Source organism: Peromyscus maniculatus, chromosome 14 (genome assembly GCF_049852395.1).
Source record: "Peromyscus maniculatus bairdii isolate BWxNUB_F1_BW_parent chromosome 14, HU_Pman_BW_mat_3.1, whole genome shotgun sequence".
Classification (NCBI taxonomy): domain Eukaryota; kingdom Metazoa; phylum Chordata; class Mammalia; order Rodentia; family Cricetidae; genus Peromyscus; species Peromyscus maniculatus.
The window spans coordinates 23,833,441-23,852,036 of NC_134865.1; the positions used below are offsets into that span (position 1 = coordinate 23,833,441).

Consider the following 18,596-nt stretch of genomic DNA (forward strand, 5'->3'; position numbering starts at 1 on the left):
TTCTTCACTGTGTGGGTCTGGGACATCTAACTCCGTCCATCTCACCCTAAATGCTTTATCCTGCTGAGCCCTGTCACTGGTCCACAGTGCTCCAGTTTCTATATAAAGAAAAGCTTGAAGAATTTTCTTATATACCCCACAGTTAGGCCAATTGCTGGATGTTACTAAGAATAAATATATAAGGCAATGCTGATATTTTGCCTAGTATCCTTGTGATAGTCAAGAAAACAACGAGTTAGAGTCACTTGCTAGCTCCGTCTTGATAACTATTTCATAAACAGGACTGGCTAGGGTGAGGCATAATAGTAGAGTACAAATTTGGCATGGTTTTATTTGTCTTTGGTATGAGCCTTGGTTATGATTAATCACACCAGAGTTTATTGGTTCTTTTACTCAGGACATTTTAGATGTGTGTAATCTCTATGATATCTTCTCCAAAGTCTGTAGCATCTTCTCTGATGTTGCTTAATGCTGTGTAGATGTGGACTGTCCAGGAATGTGGCAGCAGAAGAGGTCAACATGAAGTCCTTCACTGTGCTTACATCTGCAAGTAGAGATTGAGCTATCCTTACCATTTGTACCCTTGGACTGGCCTGTGGGAGAAGTGAGGCTAAAGAGAAAAAGCTTACTTATTTGAGATCTTCGTTGTTGCTTTTCTTGGATCTCTGCTCCTCTGCCTTGCACTTCATTAGTTCCCCTGCTTTCCTTGCAGCCTGAGAAACAATTGCTAGCTCTCTAATATGCATATTTGCCAAATATTTTGTAGGAGCGGTGTGTTTTGGGTGTCATACTGTTCAGTTTGGATTTTTCATTCTATCGTTTCTGTTTGATTCTGCACTGTATATAACCTCTGGGTCATGCTGTTCCTTTTGAATGAAATCAAGTTACTTTGATAGGCAAGACACTTGGAGAATAGTGACTCCAATCCATTCCAGCTTGTCTTCCAGTTGCAGGTCTCTTTTTCATCTTTTCAGATGGATGCAGAAGAAAGAAAGAGGTTTGAGATAAGAAGTAACTCTACCAAGCAGGAGTCTAACTCCAGCAGCCTTCCCTCAGCTTTTTTAGAACTCTACTTGGCTGTTTTCACTTACTGTCACTGTATATCTCAGTTGGGTCTCATGACTAATGACAGGTACATAGAGAGTCATTCTGCAGCAAGAGGAGCTGAGGAATGGTCACTCGTGGAAGCTATGGAAGGCTGTCTCTTTAGGAGGAAAATCCCGCCTTATCCCATCACAACATTTTGCTAATCTTGCTGGTAGTTCCACTCTTTCTGGGTCCCTTGAAATCTATTCTACCACGTAATCATGCTTAATCTTCAGTCTGCTTGCAGGGTTTTCATGCCAAGTAGTTGGTCACTAAATTGGAAATAGTGTTTCCTTGGGCTTCTTTGAGCACCGTGTCTGTTAACAGTATGTATGCCATTCTTTTTTCATAACTTGGCTGTGTTTTGAGTTTATACACTACTTCCGAGCATTGACTACATGTTATATTTAATGGCTTGATATTTCTTCTGTTAACATATGCTTTTTGAGGGAGTTGACCCTTTGCTGGACTGCTTTACACAGTCTATAGCATGGTACCTGAAACAGAAGAAACAGTGTTTTGTTGTGGAGTGAATGAATGAATCATTTCTTTTAGACTTACACTTCCGAAAATATCTTTGACTTATTTTATAGTTTTTACTTGTCCGGGAATTTACATAGTATATAACTTATTGTTTGTTTTGCCGTGCTTTTCTGGATTCAAACCCAAGTCCTTAACACTTGCTAGACAAGCCTCTACCATTAAGCTAGATTCTAAACTCTGTAAGTTTTATTTTGGAAGCCCTTTTAGTATTCTAAAAATCTATGCTCCTATAATCATTTCCTCAGTTGAATTATCCGTATCTCTAATTAATTTCATTTTCCAAGATGGTGTTTGAGTGCATTTCACAGACTGGTTATTTAAATGCCCCTCTTAGAGGAAAATATGCTATAATTTCATAACATACTTGGGCCTGTCATATCCTTGTCCTTAGAGTTCCTGCCTGTGTATTCTCCACTCACCCTTTCTGGTTCAGATTCTGGATTCTGCCCCTCTCAGCTCCACCTTCACATAAAACTGTCTGTCTCCTGTTGTGTATATATTTTAACAGATCAGTACATAACATCTGATCCTTACCACAGAAGTCTATAGAAAAGTTTCCTTATATTGGAATGGTTGGGAAACATTGTGTTTTTGTCATCTCTATTAACAAACCTGGTTGCTCACTGAGTATCCTTAATAAATGTTGAGTTATCTGTCACTTTCTTGTTCTCAGAGCATATCCCACTTTAAGAAGTACCACAAATGCACTTCTATAATATGGAATATTTTGAGTTTATTTTCAGGACAAAATGTACCTGCTTGTGGCAGTTCAAAGACTTTCTTTAAAAGCATGTATACTTTTGAATTTGTGTTATCTTTTATCTTCAGAAAACTGCATTTCTAAAGGTCTGGAAAAATAATTTTTAAAACCAGAGCATTAATAGCATTATCTTTGCAAAAATGTAATCTCTTGCTGCATTTTTACAAATTTAATGACTTTTTATACTCATGTGTGATGAAAAGGAAAGAGTGATAAAGGAAGTGAAATAAATCATTTTATGTAAACAGTTGGAGCCAAATTGTCCACAGCTGCCATTTTTGAAAGTGAGTATAGTCTAAGAGGCAGAGCACTGTAATGTAGCACTAAGGAATGCACACTAACAGAGTCAGAAGCCTCAACTTACCTTTGGTGGTTTTGTAATGTCAAACAATTGTTGAAGTGTATGGCTTGTGATTATAAACTTTAGAAGATACTGCTAAATGAAAGCGACATTATGGAGCAGTGAGTGAGTGTGGGGCACTGTAAGAACCTCTGCTGACCTGAGCTATAGCTCTTTGCAAGTTACTAGTCACTGCCAGTTACGGTATATGAGCCAAGTTTGAAAACACATGCCTCATGCAGGGTTTGTGTTTTTCTCAATCATCACTATAAATGGAAGTCTTCATGTCACATGAGAAGCAGCAGCTACTTAGACGCACACATTAATTTACCAAGATTACTTCTACTTATTCCATTGAGTTTCCTAAGTCACTCAATAGAAATCCCTTGAAATTCATAAGGGATGTTGGAGAATATGTTGAGACCCTTACAAAAGCTTTATGGTCCATTCGCATGGAAGAATTTAGAGACTTATATGTCTTTGTTTTCGTTTGTAATTTCACAGAATTTCTGGCTTCTGTATGCTTTATATTTGAAAACTGGGAACTCCTGGACCTTGTTTTGTAAATGAAGAGACCAACAAACTCTATTGTTTCTCCTTTACCGCATGCTGCCCCTAAAATGAAATGCTTTTTTTCATACTGTGTTTTAGCTATAGAAAGACAAAACTGAATGGAGAATGGTAGTAGCTATTTCTGACTACCCTGAGTCAATGTACCAATGTAAATAAAGTCTTAACTAGCTGATTATGTTTAAAAAAAAATATATGACTTAGAGGATACTGTAGGACGAACTGCTAAACTGTCTTATTAATTTAAAAAAAAAACAACCTGGAGCCAATTGTTGGGGTGAAAAGCTGAGAGATCAGAAAAGCAGAAAGAAACCAGCCACGTTCTTACCCACTTGGAGATCCTCCACCAAAGAGACCTACTCCCGTATACTCACACCTATATGCCTTTCTGTCCTGCCAACTAATTTCTTCTCTTTGCCCAGCCACATCACTTCCTATTCCTGCCCAGCTCTGTCACTTCCTGTCTGTCTGTACAGACCTCCAGGTCTTTATGGTTAACTAGTGTTGGAATTCAAGACATGTGCCACCACACCTGGCTCTATTCCCAGTGTGGCCTTGAACTCACAGAGATCCAGACAGATCCCTGCCTCCTGCATGATAGGATTAAAGGCGTGTGCTACCATTGCCTGATTTCTGTGTTTACTATAGTGGCTGGCTTTTTCCTCTGATCCTCAGATAAACTTTATTGGGGGACAAGGAGAAATATCACCATAGAATACATTTTATGTCAGGCTTTTTGGACTTTTCATACAGACTATCTGAATTTCAGAAGTATTAAGTTTTCTTTAAATAATGTGAGCTGAGTTTTGTCATGGTGATAGGTTTTTAGTTCCCTCTTGTTCTACATATCTTAAGAGCACACATTAACATGGCCTGAGGCATGCACACATAGCTGCTATGTTCAATAGATAGTTTTAAGACATTTAAGCCAGTGGTTCTATCAGAGAAGAGAAAGAAATATAAAATATTATTGCAAGTATAAAATATTATTTCAATTTCCCTCTTCATATTTATTTGTGCCTGCTATTAATTACTACTAACTGCCACTTTTAGTCTTATTTTTGAAATAAATATTGTCATTGATAACATGATCCCAAATGAATATTTTTAAATATTAAACAAAAATAGTTAAACAAAATAATATGACCTATAGAGAAAAGTATAAACCTAGGAGCTATAGTAGAGATGGGAAATGAGGGTGCCCCATCAGCCTGAAGGAGAAGTGGCCTCTTGGAGAGACTGGTTTTCTTTGCCCTCCGATTCAGTCAAAGGTGAATCGTATGGAAGAGTATTAGTGTAGTAAGGTCAAAATGTGGTAATACATTTCAATATTAAGGAAGCAAAGTTGTCTTACTCTTAATTAACTCAAGTGTTTACGTGGTCCAAGGATAATGACTGTTTCTAGATTGTAACCTGGCTCAACTTTGGAGGAGGACAGTTATCCTCTGTATGAGATCATTTTAAAATTTCATAATTTGAAATATAATTTGTCACTAGGTGTTGATAACTAGTCATTTCACTAAAAATTAAAATATAAAATAATTTAGAATTTTGGAGTTCCTTTTTTTGTATTTGTCTTTTGATATATTTTGTGGCATGGCTTCAAGTTTGGTAACTCAGCCTGGTTTGGATCCCCTGCCCCCCTTGATTTGTTATCTTAAAACAACAAAAACCAGTGAACTAGCTGAACGGTGAAGGATGGTACTGTGTATATTTACTTATTTTAGATGGATTTCTGTTGAAATAATGTCATAAATGAATATATGCTTCGGTTTATTTTTCAGCATGTTTTCTATTTGGTCTATAACTGTGTTGTGAATTGAACAGCTGTATTCCGTTCCTTGCAGTCATTCTCAACATCCAGCCTTCAAATGAGAGGCAGTCCTCTGTGTAGGTCTCTTGTGACTGAGTGATGTATTCTGTTTTGCTGTGGCAGTTCCCACACAGTCGCTTTTGTTCTTAAATATGTTCATTCTCTATAGTACTTTCCACCCCTGTATGTATGTACAGGAATCACTTCACCCACCACCGAATTGCAGCCACTGCTGAGGTGGAACGCAGCACCTGTTTAACAGCGCGCTTTCCCCTAGGTGCCGGCAGCGCAGAGGATCTTGTACATGGGCCTGTACAGAAGGTCTTTCTCCACTGTGCCATCTGCAGAGTGACACTGACTAGGAGTACCACATAGACTGTAAGTTTCTTGTGTACCCACCGTAGACTGGAAAACTCAGTCAGAGAGAGTAACAGATAGCTGGGAAGCGTCCTTGACAAATCTGTGGAGGTCAGGTAAACTTACTGCTTCTCTCCCTAGCTCTAAATGTGATTTTTGACCTGTACCAAGTTGAATACCACATAGATGGATGTACCACTCTTTGGGAATTAAATCATGAAAACCAAGAGAAACTAAAATATCTTGGGGTAAATTCTTCACAGGCCAAAGTCTAAAGGAATCAAGTTGTGTTCAAGTTTTTAAGTGTCCAGAGCATTCATGTGGCAATGGAGCCATGTTGTTAAGGTTGGCCCTCAGCCTTACCACAGAAGCTTCTTCCTCAGCCATGCTAGGGGAGGCCTGCCTGTTGGTGCTGATGCTGTCTGCTGAGAGTTTTGAGACAACACCAGTATGTGAGGGACTTAGTTGGGGTCTTTAATTTAGAAAGACCAAGTTTGAACTTAAAAAACAAAAATATTTTGAATGTAGGCATGGGAGAAAGGAAGCAGTTAAATATTTAAACACAATGTATTTGGTCTCTGTCTCCCATTTATTTAATAATTTTGTTTATATAACCAATTTTAAAATAGTACTTTCTTTAGTATTTGTAGTTTGGAAAATTTATTCATTTTATTTTATAAAAAAATTCATTAAAATTTTTATTTGAGAAGAGTCTTCAAAAAATGACCCAAAAGACTTAGCCTAGTGGTGGTCGAGTATGCCTTTAATCCCAGAACCCAGAGGCAGAAGCAGGTGGATCTCTGTAACTTAGAGGCCAACCTGCTCTACGTAGTGAGTTCCAGGACAGCTGTAGCTGTAATAGTGAAACTCTGTCTAAAAAAAAAAAAAATTGTTTGTATTGTTATAATATCTGTATGGGCATTTTCATTTTAGTATTTTAGGATTTTTTGTTGGTTTGTTATTTTGTTTTTTAATTCAATGATGTGATTTGCTGTTTGTTTATTTTCATTTATTTATTTTTGAAGAGCATTTCCACATTTCTATGTAAAAAGAAATCAGGGCCCCTTTATCTTTCTAGAGTCTTAATCACAAATCACATATTGTCACTTGATTTAAATAAGTATCCATTCTGAACTGTAAATTGAAGACGTTTTTCACACATCTGTATCTATAGAGTCTCCCTTACACATGATTAAGACTAATTTCAAAACAGCTTCATTATTTACTTATATAATGAAGTAGATAGAAGAGATTTTTCTAGAGACTCCTTGAATCTTTTTGTTGAACACAGGTAAAATTCCATGTATTCAAGTTGGTGATTTATATTATGTTTGGGTGCGAATTTCTTCAAGTTAGAATATTTGTGATAGTTAGCAGCTAAGTGCTGTGGGTGTAGCAGTTTTCCTTCAAGAGACTTTATACTGTTTCTGATTTTGTAGTAGAAAAACCGTGTTTGGAAATGCAGGATTTTTTTTTTTAAATATGCTTAATACAACTTTCAAAAACTTGTTTAATCAAATGAATTAGAAAAAATACTTTATATTCAGAGTGAAATTTTATTTAAATATTACCAAAATACATTTTAATTTTTAGCTCATTTGTATAGACTTAAGACTTAATAAAGGGCTAACTAATCTTAATATTTTAAAGTATACTGTAGATATATTACAGTTTGTCTCTCTAGCAAGAAGGCAGTATCAGTTTATGAAATATTAAAATTGCTTTCACTCCTGCGTGTTCTAAAAACACATAAATCATAACTGTTGCTCAATATTTCTTTTTATTAGCACTAGAAGGAATAGCAATGTTTCATATATTATTTGGATTTGTTTTGTTTTTTAAAGGTCATCATCCATACTTGTCACTGACTGAGTGTGTTCCAAATTATACAGCATACCTAAGTTTTAAACTTAGTATGTGGTATTGTAATCTTGACAACTTACTATATTCAGTTTTTCACTATGTGAATCAGATATTAAAATGTAGCTCTAATTTGTGCAATTTCAACGGGGGGTTTAGGTGGAAATGCATTGAGTTCATGCCTGTATTTCTTGAACTTAATGGAGATGCCCTGCTTTTGAAATCACAGCAAACTGTGTTTTTCAGATGAGTTTGGAGCATTTGTCTAGTTATTTAGACATTATTGTCATACCATAGAATAAATGACAACTGTCTCTATGTGGTTGTTCTACAGGAAAATGAGCTCCTCTAATTGACTCTGAATGGCTAGAATTGCAGTTGGGATTATTATTAAATTAACATTCACTTCATCGTTTGAGACAGAAATAAATATTAGGATAAGAATAACTAAACCTTAATGAATATGCAGATTTATACTCTGCATTATAATTTTCTATTTTGTAATAAGAAAAAAATGAAGCAGATGCCTAAATAATATAAAATGTTAACTGCTTAAATGATAGGTACTTATTCACCTGTCAATAGTGCTCTGGCAACATCTTGCTATCATGGAAAACTTGAAAAAGTAATATTAAGTAATATTAGGACCACAGTGACACTGGTGAGAAAATAGAAGGCCCAAAGTAGGAAACTTTTAGAGGTAGATTTTATGTACATTAAATTATTTTTAAAACAATATATGTTTTAAATAATACAACTCATAATTTTTTTGAATTTTTAAATGTTATACACCATTTCCATCTTTTGAGTTAGGAATATATTTTACATTTGTCCCAAACAGGTGTAAAATATATATATGATATGTTTTAAAACCAGATATTTTTAAAAAAACAAATTATTGTATTTAATCAGGAGGTGAAGCCTTTCAGGTGTTTTATTTACAGAGTCACAGAGATAGGACTTTGCTCTGTATTACTGTGTAGACAGTTATTTTTATAGTTTAATTACTTCACTTGGGGAAACTTTTGCATGTTATATCCAATTTTTGTCATCCAAAAGATAATTTATTTTCAAAAGAATAATATATGCAATTGTAATTTAGAAATCTTAGAAATAAATGTTAAGGGTTTTTGTTGTTAATTGATTGATTCCAGATAGTTTTAAGTGAATCAAAGGAGATAAAATTATACTTGACTATCCCAGTCTTTGAAATTCTTATTTTATGTACCAACTAATTTCTGCTTATTTTTGTGAATGTAGCATTATTTTCAGTGTACATATCATTAATTTAAAATTTTTTATGTGTTTTCATAAAAAGTCACTGGTGCCACAAACCTGATTATAATACTGAATTGGCAAACATTTATTGCTTTGTTAATTTAAGGATAAAAATCACCATGTGTCTTGTTGATAATTGTGTGTAGATGTATGTATTTGTGTGTGTGTGTGTCAGCTTTCTAATGTATTTTTGTAGTGCAATCTGGAATCCCAACTGTCATATGTAGCGACTTAATCAAGTGTAAATTGCTTAACAAGTTTAAGGTTTTTGTTTTGTTTTGTTTTGACTGTTAATTGAGTATCATTACACCTACCTCACAGGGTTGTTGTGGGGAAAATAATAAACATACTTGAAAGAGTGCTTAGCATCTGCTACATGTGCTGTCTGAAAAGTGTGTGCTGCTAAAACCTGTAGTCTCCCCACACCATTATGTGAGATGAAATCCAAGTGCCTGTCACAGTGCATGCACTGAGCCTCCTTAGGTCTTCCACCCCTGCGTCCCTTGCTTCCAGACTGTGTGTGATTGATGTCGAAGTCTTAGTAGTGCTTTGAAAAACACAAAAAACATTGTGTGTGTGTGTGTGTGTGTGTGTGTGTGTGTTGTTTTAGACCATTGTCCATCTGTGATCTTCTGAACCACTGGGCCCCTGTCCTCTGTCCTGCAGCCAACTAACACCTCCATCATCACTGTGGGTTTTTCTGCAGTAAGACGTCTCCTAGCTCTTCTACCTCCCATCTCTGTTTGTATAGGTGACCCCATCTACATGAGCCTGTGCTTATTCCTAGATTATTATTATCACATGTAATAAATCATCCTTATATGATTAGTGTACATTTATTATAAAGCAACTTTGATGTTTCTGTGTTTGTAAAGTGGATTCCCAGCTCCATATAACCACATCAAGGTTCTGGTTGTCTATTATGTCAGTTCACTTTGCTTATCATTTTGCACCATAATGACTCAGTTAAAGAAATGGACTACCCAGGGGTTTAAACCACAGTGGCCTTATTCTTTCCTGTCGTTGTACCTGCAGTTCCATTCTGATGATTAATTTTTTTCTGTCATGATAATAGACTGTTCGGGACTTTTATCTCATTTCCTTTTTTCTTGTTTATTTGCTGATGCTGCTGGCATTCTCTATTGGAAGGAAGAATGAACTTACGTGTGGTATAGGTCGGCTGGAAATCTAAGTCCCGCTCCTGTGTCTTCAGCTTCGCCACCCTTGATTTGGTCACCTCTTTCCCTTCATTGCTGGGCTTCTTGGTCTCTGTTGTCCTCTGACTTTTATTCTGAAATTGCCATCTTTCATTGGCAACCCTCTGTGTAAGTAAGTTTTCAAGGGAAAAAAAGCCAGTACCAAGTTTCTGACAACTGTTGTTAAATCGTTCTTTTACAGTTTCATAAGTGTGTGTAATGTGGTGTGATTGTCGCCGCCTGGCTCACTGATCTTCCTCCTCCTCCTGTCCCTCCTTCCTCCTACACCCATGTCTCTGTGTTCTTTGGGGCTTACTGAGCTTGATCAGAATAAAATTTATTGTCTTATGATGAGGTTTAGGTGTGTTCTTATGCTGCTCAGGCCAGTTTCAAACTCTTGGGTTCAAGACACCCCATTCTGCTGCTGGAAGCTTGTAACATAGCTTGTACACATTTCTTTGCACCACCGAATTTTAGGAAGTCTGTTCATTTTTAAGGCAGTATCCCATCCTCATGCTTTTATATCTTCTTTATTTACTACCCCCTCCCTTCCTCTCTTCCTCCCTCTCCCTTTCTCTCTCTCTTTTCCTCTTCTTCTCTTTGCTCTCCCCAACTCTGTCTTTTTCTCTCTCTTCTCCCTACTAATGAATTATCACCCCCTCCACTGTCCTTTAGGATGTAAAACAAACAGAGTCTCCTTTCTGTTTCTCAGTGTATAAGCTCATGTCTCAGAATATGTGCTTACATTTGTGAATGATGGACTAAGGACTACCTGGACAGTTAACCATATTGATGCCCTGCCACCCCTATTCTAGCCATTAGAATGTAGTATTCTCATCTTTGAGCCATAGCTGCAACTGAAAACTCCTACTGAGTAGAACACAGAGTGTCCAGTTACAGCCACTCCCCAGACTGAAGCCGTAATAGGCAGCTCTGTATTCCCTGAATGTCCTTTCTTTTCTGTCATTCCATGCCTTTCCATAGGCCTGTGTGTCACCGGAATGCCCTTAACCCTTTACCCCTAAATGGGTCGGTTAGTCTTCACTTGGTTTTAGTGACTGAAATGTTTCTCTCTGTTTAGAGCCACATTATTATATAATCAGTTTTTTTCCCTCATGGCTAAATTATATTTTTGAGACAGCCCCGAAATCACTTTTTAGTGAATCTCTCACTGCTTGGGACTTTGATTGGTTTGGTGTACTATTTGCTGAAATACTAATTGACTATTAAAAAGCTAAGGCTGATAGGTATTTTTTACATAATTAATAAATCAGATCTTACTTGTTTTCTTCCTTTAAAAATTGAGGGGCAAGAACTAGCTTTTTCTGCCTCCTGGTTTTTTAACCCTGGGGATTATTCATCATCACTTTTGGCAAATTTATTTTCGGTTTTAGTTCATGTTCGCGTTGTTGTGTTTTTCCCTCTATGTTTACATTATTTAAAAAAAAATCCTAGCCGGGCGGTGGTGGCGCACGCCTTTAATCCCAGCACTCGGGAGGCAGAGGCAGGCAGATCTTTGTGAGTTCAAGGCCAGCCTGGGCTACCAAGTGAGTTCTAGGAAAGGCGCAAAGCTACACGGAGAAACCCTGTCTTGAAAAACCAAAAAAAAAAAAAAAAAAAAAAAATCCTAGCTCATGGGTTTAACGATGACATTAGCAGTGAGTGGATTTTCAGTGTTCTAAGTAACTTTAGTTATAAGTAAAATTAAATTATCACATTGACATCATTGTTCTTTTTCTGTTAATTGATGTTTCCTTCAGTTTCAAATCCTTGATGGCTTCAGATTTTATCACTAGATATGATCAAAAGAGACTTATGTTTAGTAGGCTACTGGTCAACTAGAGGGTCATTTATGAGATAATAATCATAATAGGAATTAACTAGAGTTAGAGTCTTTGAGAACAGACTGCTACTTTAATCAGGCTTCATTTTTCTTACTATTTTGAGTAGTTGCTAAAATAAATTGTCTCTGTTTGTAATGGACCTCTAACCTTCCACCATCCCCAGTTGAACATCAATAGGTGTGTTATTTAGGATAGATGTTCAAATACATAAAAATTAGATAATCAAAAAATTAAGCCAGCATGGTAATAGAGATCATTGATAAAATTCTCCATGTGCTTTAAGCTCTCTGTTTGAAAGTTTCAAATGAGTACAAAAAATACAATAAGCAGGGAAATGTTTTTATTGTATTTTTAAAGTTTAAAAGAATATAAATCAATATTCAATGAAGTATGCCAGTGTCTTCTTATTTCCATTTTGTTGGAAGTGTATTTTTAGATTATTTTCACTCACTTACACCCCCATCACCACTGATACTGTCAAGTTGCATTGTCTTCTCCGTATGCATTTGCTGGTTAGGGCCTTGGGGAATGGATAGCAAACTGTAGATCCCAGGCCCAGCTACATCTCACCTGGAGATGATGACCTCTCTCTGAGTACTTCCCTGTCATCACTCTTCTTATGTTGGGAACCTTTGTAGTCTTTCCTCACCCAACAAAATCAAACAAACTATAAAATATAGCAATGTGATTCTCAGTTTTTAAGAAACACTTTATTTCTGTGTTCCCCTCCTCAAAGTCGAAATAATTCAAGCATTCTATTTATTTTGCATTAGCAAAATAAATTATACTTTTTCACTTCGCATGCAAATTCTGTTAGGAAGAAAGGCGTCCATTTTTTCATGTTTTTTTTTTTTAAGTATATTGAAGAAGCCCGAAATAGGAAAATTTAGGGGTGTGCATGTCATATGCACCCACTAAATGATCAAATACAAAAACTTTGCAAGGTGTAGCACATTGTGTGCACTTCAATTTCAAGCATTGGGATTTTATTCTTTATAAATGACTTGTTCTCAATTGTGGTGTTTTACAGGATTTCATTTTAATAGGTTGAATAAAATATTAAAATAATTAATAAATAATACCAAATTTCCAGTTCTTCCTTTTTCGTCAGTCCTAGATACGTCCATATCCAAAATCCCTTACTCATATCACGTAGGGAATTGGCACTTGATATCTTTCTTTAGAGATACTCTCTTAAGCTTTAATCCCAGGTTTCTCACTGTTGCTCAGTATTCTGCCGGTGATGTCTCATGTAGGTTGTCTGCAGCCAGATGAGGACAGTGATTCTCCTCCCTTCATTTATCTCCCTGGTGTCAGTTACCGCTGCACCATGGCGCACTTTGTGCTCAACACGAGCACTGCCCCCAGCTCTGACTTGGACTTAGAGGGTTTTTAAAACGAATACATAATGTTGAGAGGAAAAGTGTTAGGAGGGATACTGAGGAGTCAGAGGGGAGGGAATTGGGGGTGGATTTGATCAAAATGCATGTCCATCTGTGAAATTAATGAATTTACAATTAAAAAAGATTGGATTATTTGAAGAAAATGAAAGTTGTACTGTATATAGCTTGTAGTCAGCTTTCTACTTAATACTGCATTTACCATGTAAGTATGTAGCTGTATATTTAAATTTATGCAAAATATTTCTTATTAGGCATTTTTACAATACATTTATCAATCCCCTATGTATTACAGTGTTAATCAGAGTAACACGGGGCATCATGTCATTTAAATATTTGTGTTTATTTATGATAATTCCATTATAATAAATTAAGAGTAAATTTACGTGGTCATAGAAATGTAATTTTAAATCAGCCTCATTCTGAGCAGTATAGGAATTTGTTATCAGTATTACAATTTCTGATGTTATCTGCCACACAAGCACTCAGCTCCCTTCTCCCATGTTTTAATGGAAAAGTGATACATAGTTTAAAACTTTATGTCATCAAATCATTCTCCTTTTACCTCTGTGCTTGAAATAACGTTTTATACTATGATGCAAGTTTTAATATTACTTGTATCTTAAAATATGTAGGGATAAAGATTCTTATGCTACAATTTTCCAAGTGTAGTCCATTTGTACCAGCCTAACCATTTTCAAGTCATCCCGTCTACCACAGTCATAACAGGATTTATGTTGGCCACACTCTTTCGGTCACAGGATTTCTATTTGGGCCTATTGTTATAGTTTTTACTTTATTTGCTATTGTTTCATAGTCTTTATTGTAAGGTGTTTTCTAGCTAATAGTCCCCATTTTATCATTATTTTAAATCTATTCTGTTGCATTATTATGTTTCTAAAAACCACAATTCTTCTCTAGTCTTCCTAAATAAGCCATTCCTGGTAGGATTATAGCGAAAATCTTACTTATTGAACTTAATTTGTCTGTCAAGGTACCCTTATCATACCTTGGATCTGAGACAAGAACTGAATTTGCCTCTCTGTCTCTCTGTAAAGCTATCTTTTGTACAGGACACAACCTTTCCAATGACGGAAATTACTTTATTATGTGGTATTATTCATACTTGCTCTTTTAAACCATTTTTAAATTTACATGTTTAGCAGTTTATTATACTCCTAATTTCTCTTACTATAGTGTGCTCACTGTAACATTATCAGTTTGATGTTTTTAAACAACACAGATTCATTCTCTTAACATTTTGGGTGGCCAGAAGCTCAAAATCAGTTTTACTTTGGTATCATCCAGGCCTGCTGCTCTTTGGGATTGCTTAAATTCTGCCCCTGCCCCCTTTCCCTAGCTTCTAGAGATTTATCACTTCTTGCTTGCCTACACCCCTGTTACCCCTTTTGTAGGTTTGTGCTTATGTCTGTGTGAACGTCCGTCCGTCCGTCCGTGTGTGTGTGTGTGTGTGTGTGTGTGTGTGTATGTGTGTGTCTGTGCACATGTACATGCATATATATCCAAAGTTTCTGGTAGCTTTAATAACAGGGTCTTACCTCGAAGGTAACCTGGGAGGTCAGTTTCTGGGAGGGAACCAAGGACAATGCAATAGCCTTTATTATTTTGGGAAGTCTCTTCAACTTCCTTGACAAACAACTGGAAAGGTTTCCCATGCCTGGCACGTGGGTTTTTGCTAGATAATCTATGTTTCTTTAGGGATCATTATGATTCAAAGTATCAGAATTTAGTTGAAATTATTTGTATATGTATGCACATGTATATATCGTGTTTTTAAGTAAATATAAACCATTTTTTAATTCCTCTCAGTTTTCTTCATCGCTCCTTTGCTAACTCTCATCGCAGGAGATCCCTGATTTGCTGCCACTGCAGACCCAATGGGGCTTTCTGTAGTCTTGTTTGAATGCAATCATGTTTTATGTAGCCTTTTCTTCTGATTTGTTCTGGTCCACATGTTATTGAGAGTTAGTCCTAATTTTGCAAATGTAATTTATTCCTTTTTATTATTGGTAATAGGCATCACCTAGTTTTATAGTTTGTTTGTGCAATTGTACTAACAATGTGTTCCTAGTTATTTGATTATTATCATTAAAATCACTGCTAAAACTTGGGTATTGCTGCAAAGTTAGGCTCTTATTTATAATATGTGGGCCACATGAAGTACCCCTCTTTTATAAAAGTCAATCAGTTGCCGGGCGGTGGTGGCGCACGCCTTTAATCCCAGCACTCGGGAGGCAGAGGCAGGCGAATCTCTGTGAGTTCGAGGCCAGCCTGGTCTACAAAGCGAGTTCCAGGAAAGGCGCAAAGCTACACAGAAAAACCCTGTCTCGAAAAACCAAAAAAAAAAAAAAAGTCAATCAGTATTTTCCACAACAGTTGGCAAATTTTACCTTCCTACTGTCAATTCATGAGTATTTTAATGGGTCCACATCCCCTCTAGGCCTTATTGATAACAGCCTCTTAAAAACTGTAGTCCTTATTGGTATCTGATGTTGAGATTTGAATTTTCATTTTTCTTAATAGTTTTTTGTGTGTTTGCTGACTATGCCATGTTTACTCCATGGTTTGTTTTCCTGTGTCTGAGCTGTTAGAATTGTTTGCCCACATTGACATTGTTTTCTAGGTATATGTGTTGTGGATATATTCCCTTGCTTTTCTACAAGCAGAATGCTTTAGTTATGTTTGTGAAGTCCAGCCTACAAAGTTTTGTCTTTTTTCCTTTTCATGTCTTAAGATACTTTTCCAAATGAGAGTTTTTCTCATAGATGTTTTACTGCTTACTCTTTATGGTCAGATCTGTAATTAAGTTAATTGTTGGCCATTCATTATAGGAAAACAAATTTTGTCAATACATCTGTTTAATTAAGAGGTGTTTGGTTTTTTTGGTTTCTTTCTTTGATGCATTTGAAACATTTCTAATATAGAGAAGAGAGGAGACTGATGGTTTTATGTTTGGTTTTGGCTGTTTGAGGTACATAGAGCAGATGAAATTTTCCTTTGTAAAATAACAGACTTTCCGTTAGCAGCAGCACATTCATGTGTGTGTTATATATACAATCCATGGTCAATCCCTGCATATCAATTCCCATCACAGTACTTGCCACATACAAAATAATGACAGTTGATGTTGGTTTAGCTTCAATGATAGTTCATTTCTGTTTTCTTTGATGAAGCCTAGAAAAATAGATAATACATGAAATAGATGTTGCTTTTTCCAACTCTTACCCTCCCTTGACACACTCTTACATAGGCAACTAAATTATAATTATTAATGGTGCTATCAAAGTATTTTTAAAGAATTTTACATACCTGTTTTAGTCGTATGGACAACTTGTGAGTATCTTTTAAAATTTCAACAATCACCACAGAATAAACATTGGAACGACCGTAAACCTTGCTTCAGTCTTTCCCCCAGAGATCACCATTTATTCTTGCCTTCAGGTAGTTTTGTGTGATTAGCTAATGTCTACTCACAGTACACTCACACATACTTATCCATTTGTAAGGGTTGAATAATTTGGCATATGTTGCTTATATCATAACAATATTTGATAAATACTTCCAAGTTAATGCATGCTTCCCTTTTTTTTTTTACTCCTTTGTGTTTAGATTCAGGTAGTTTGTTGTCTGTCTAAACAGCAACAGAGCTAAAGGTGTCTGGTACATGAAAAGCACAACATGGAAACAAGGAAAGCAGAAGACAACATTGTGGTTTACAAGATACCGCAGACTGAGGAGTCAGGCTAGACCACAGAAAAATGTCTTATACTCTACTGCTTGATCATGGGAAGGGGTGGAAGTTAGGCAACATAGAACAGGAAGCTTCCTACCTCTTTAGAACCAAAACACCACAAGAAACTGTTTCATGAATGTCTTCTGTTCTGTCATGTTCTAGGAGGACCATGAAACATTCAGCCATGATGCAGACTAGCTGCACTTATGATAGACACCACCCATGTTGTATGTACACGTAAATTCATAGTATATGGTATTGGTTCAAAACCATATACTGGTTCGAAAGATCCCCCATCCCTTGCCCTTTCAAATGTCTAACTAGTGTGTACTGATATCCATCTGCAGGCTTGTGCGTGTATGTGCATATGAGTTGTGTGTGTGGGGGGGGTGGGTGTGTGTTTTGAAACAACATCTCATGCTGTTCCACAGATTAGCCCTGAATCTATAATCCTCCTGCATCAGCTTCCTGAATAGTAAGATTACAGGTATACACAACTATGTTTGGTACTATGAGGCAATTCTTAAGAGCATATAACTACATAAGATGCTCTACTTAAATGTCTGGGGACAAATATGTCTCCTAGTAGCAGACCAAGTGCATGTGGAAGATGAGTCTCAAACTCCTAAGTCAGAGCAAAGTGAATTCATCACTAGTCCCAGACCAGCAGGAGACTTCAGCCTGTCAATAGGGAATGCAGAGCCAGTTTTTACCATTTGAGCTGGGATATTCTGAAACCTGGTATTCTAGGGCTACATATTTGAGGAGATAGTTTGAGGGAAAAAAAATATGTGCTTTGGATTTTTCTTTTTGGTTTTGGTTTTTCAAGACAAGGTTTCCTTATGTAGCCCTGGCTGTTCTAGAACTTGCTCTATAGACGAGGCCAGCCTCAAACTCATAGAGATCCACCTGCTTCTGCCTCCTGAGTGCTAGAATTAAAGACATGCACCAACACACTGGCCCTTGCTTTTTTTTTTATTTCTTTTCAATTTATTTATTTTTATTTTTTATGTGTATTGGCATTTTGCCTGCATGTAAGTCTGTGTGTGAGTGTTGCATCCCCTGGAACTGGAGTTACAGACAGGTTCATTGTAAGCTGACATGTGGATGCTGGGAATTTAACCTTGGCCCTCTGGAAGAGCAGTCAGTGCTCTTAACTGCTGAGCCCTCTCTCCAGCCCCTGCTTGGGATCTTTTAAAGCAAGTCTTCCTTCCCTTTTTTCTCAGACTTCCTAACTAAGTATCTGTTTAAGCAGGGGGTGCCCATTTGAAGACCTGGCACATTGGAAACCCACACTGCTTTTTTGAGTGTGTTCCAGGAGATGCAGAGCCGCAGTCAGCTTTCCTGTTTTCATGTGTTGAGTCTGTCCCAGAGCGTATTAGCACTTCTTGTCAGAGAATCTTAGGGGACATGAACTGTCCAGTTAATGCCTCCAATGTTTGGCACCTTTGGGTCATTATCTGATAGGATATATTGGAGAATCTACATATATGACAGAGTGTCTGAGAGTCCTTGGAAAATGTGGTGTGAATGTACTTCATCAATGGGAATGCTGGTAGACATATAGTAGGTATCTCAGAAAAATGTAGGAGTTGTTGTTGTACGTGAGTAAATGGATGCATGTATGTTCTAATATTAGGATGTAGTGCCACTTTAATAACATTATTTTTTCCTATTAGAACTTTGTAAGACAAATTCCCTAAATCTAAAGTAAGAGTTATTCCAAAAACAATCTTAACAAAGTCTAAAATTAAGTCTTCACTAGGTCAGTCAGACTCCTCAGAAATAAATTGTC

At 36.6% G+C, this 18,596-nt stretch overlaps 1 protein-coding gene across 8 annotated transcripts in view; it reads left to right on the forward strand.

Annotated features, from left to right (window-relative positions):
- The window catches only part of Nova1 (NOVA alternative splicing regulator 1), a 124,248-nt gene that overhangs the window by 52,804 nt on the left and 52,848 nt on the right, over nt 1–18,596 (forward strand). Inside the window, exon 1 of one of the 8 annotated variants that reach the window (XM_042260645.2) lies at nt 5,393–5,490. The exons of the other annotated variants lie outside the window; for them this stretch is intronic. The gene's annotated coding sequence lies outside the window, so the exon portion shown is untranslated. Of the gene's footprint in view, nt 1–5,392; nt 5,491–18,596 lie in introns of those variants that run through there. 8 annotated transcript variants of the gene reach the window in all.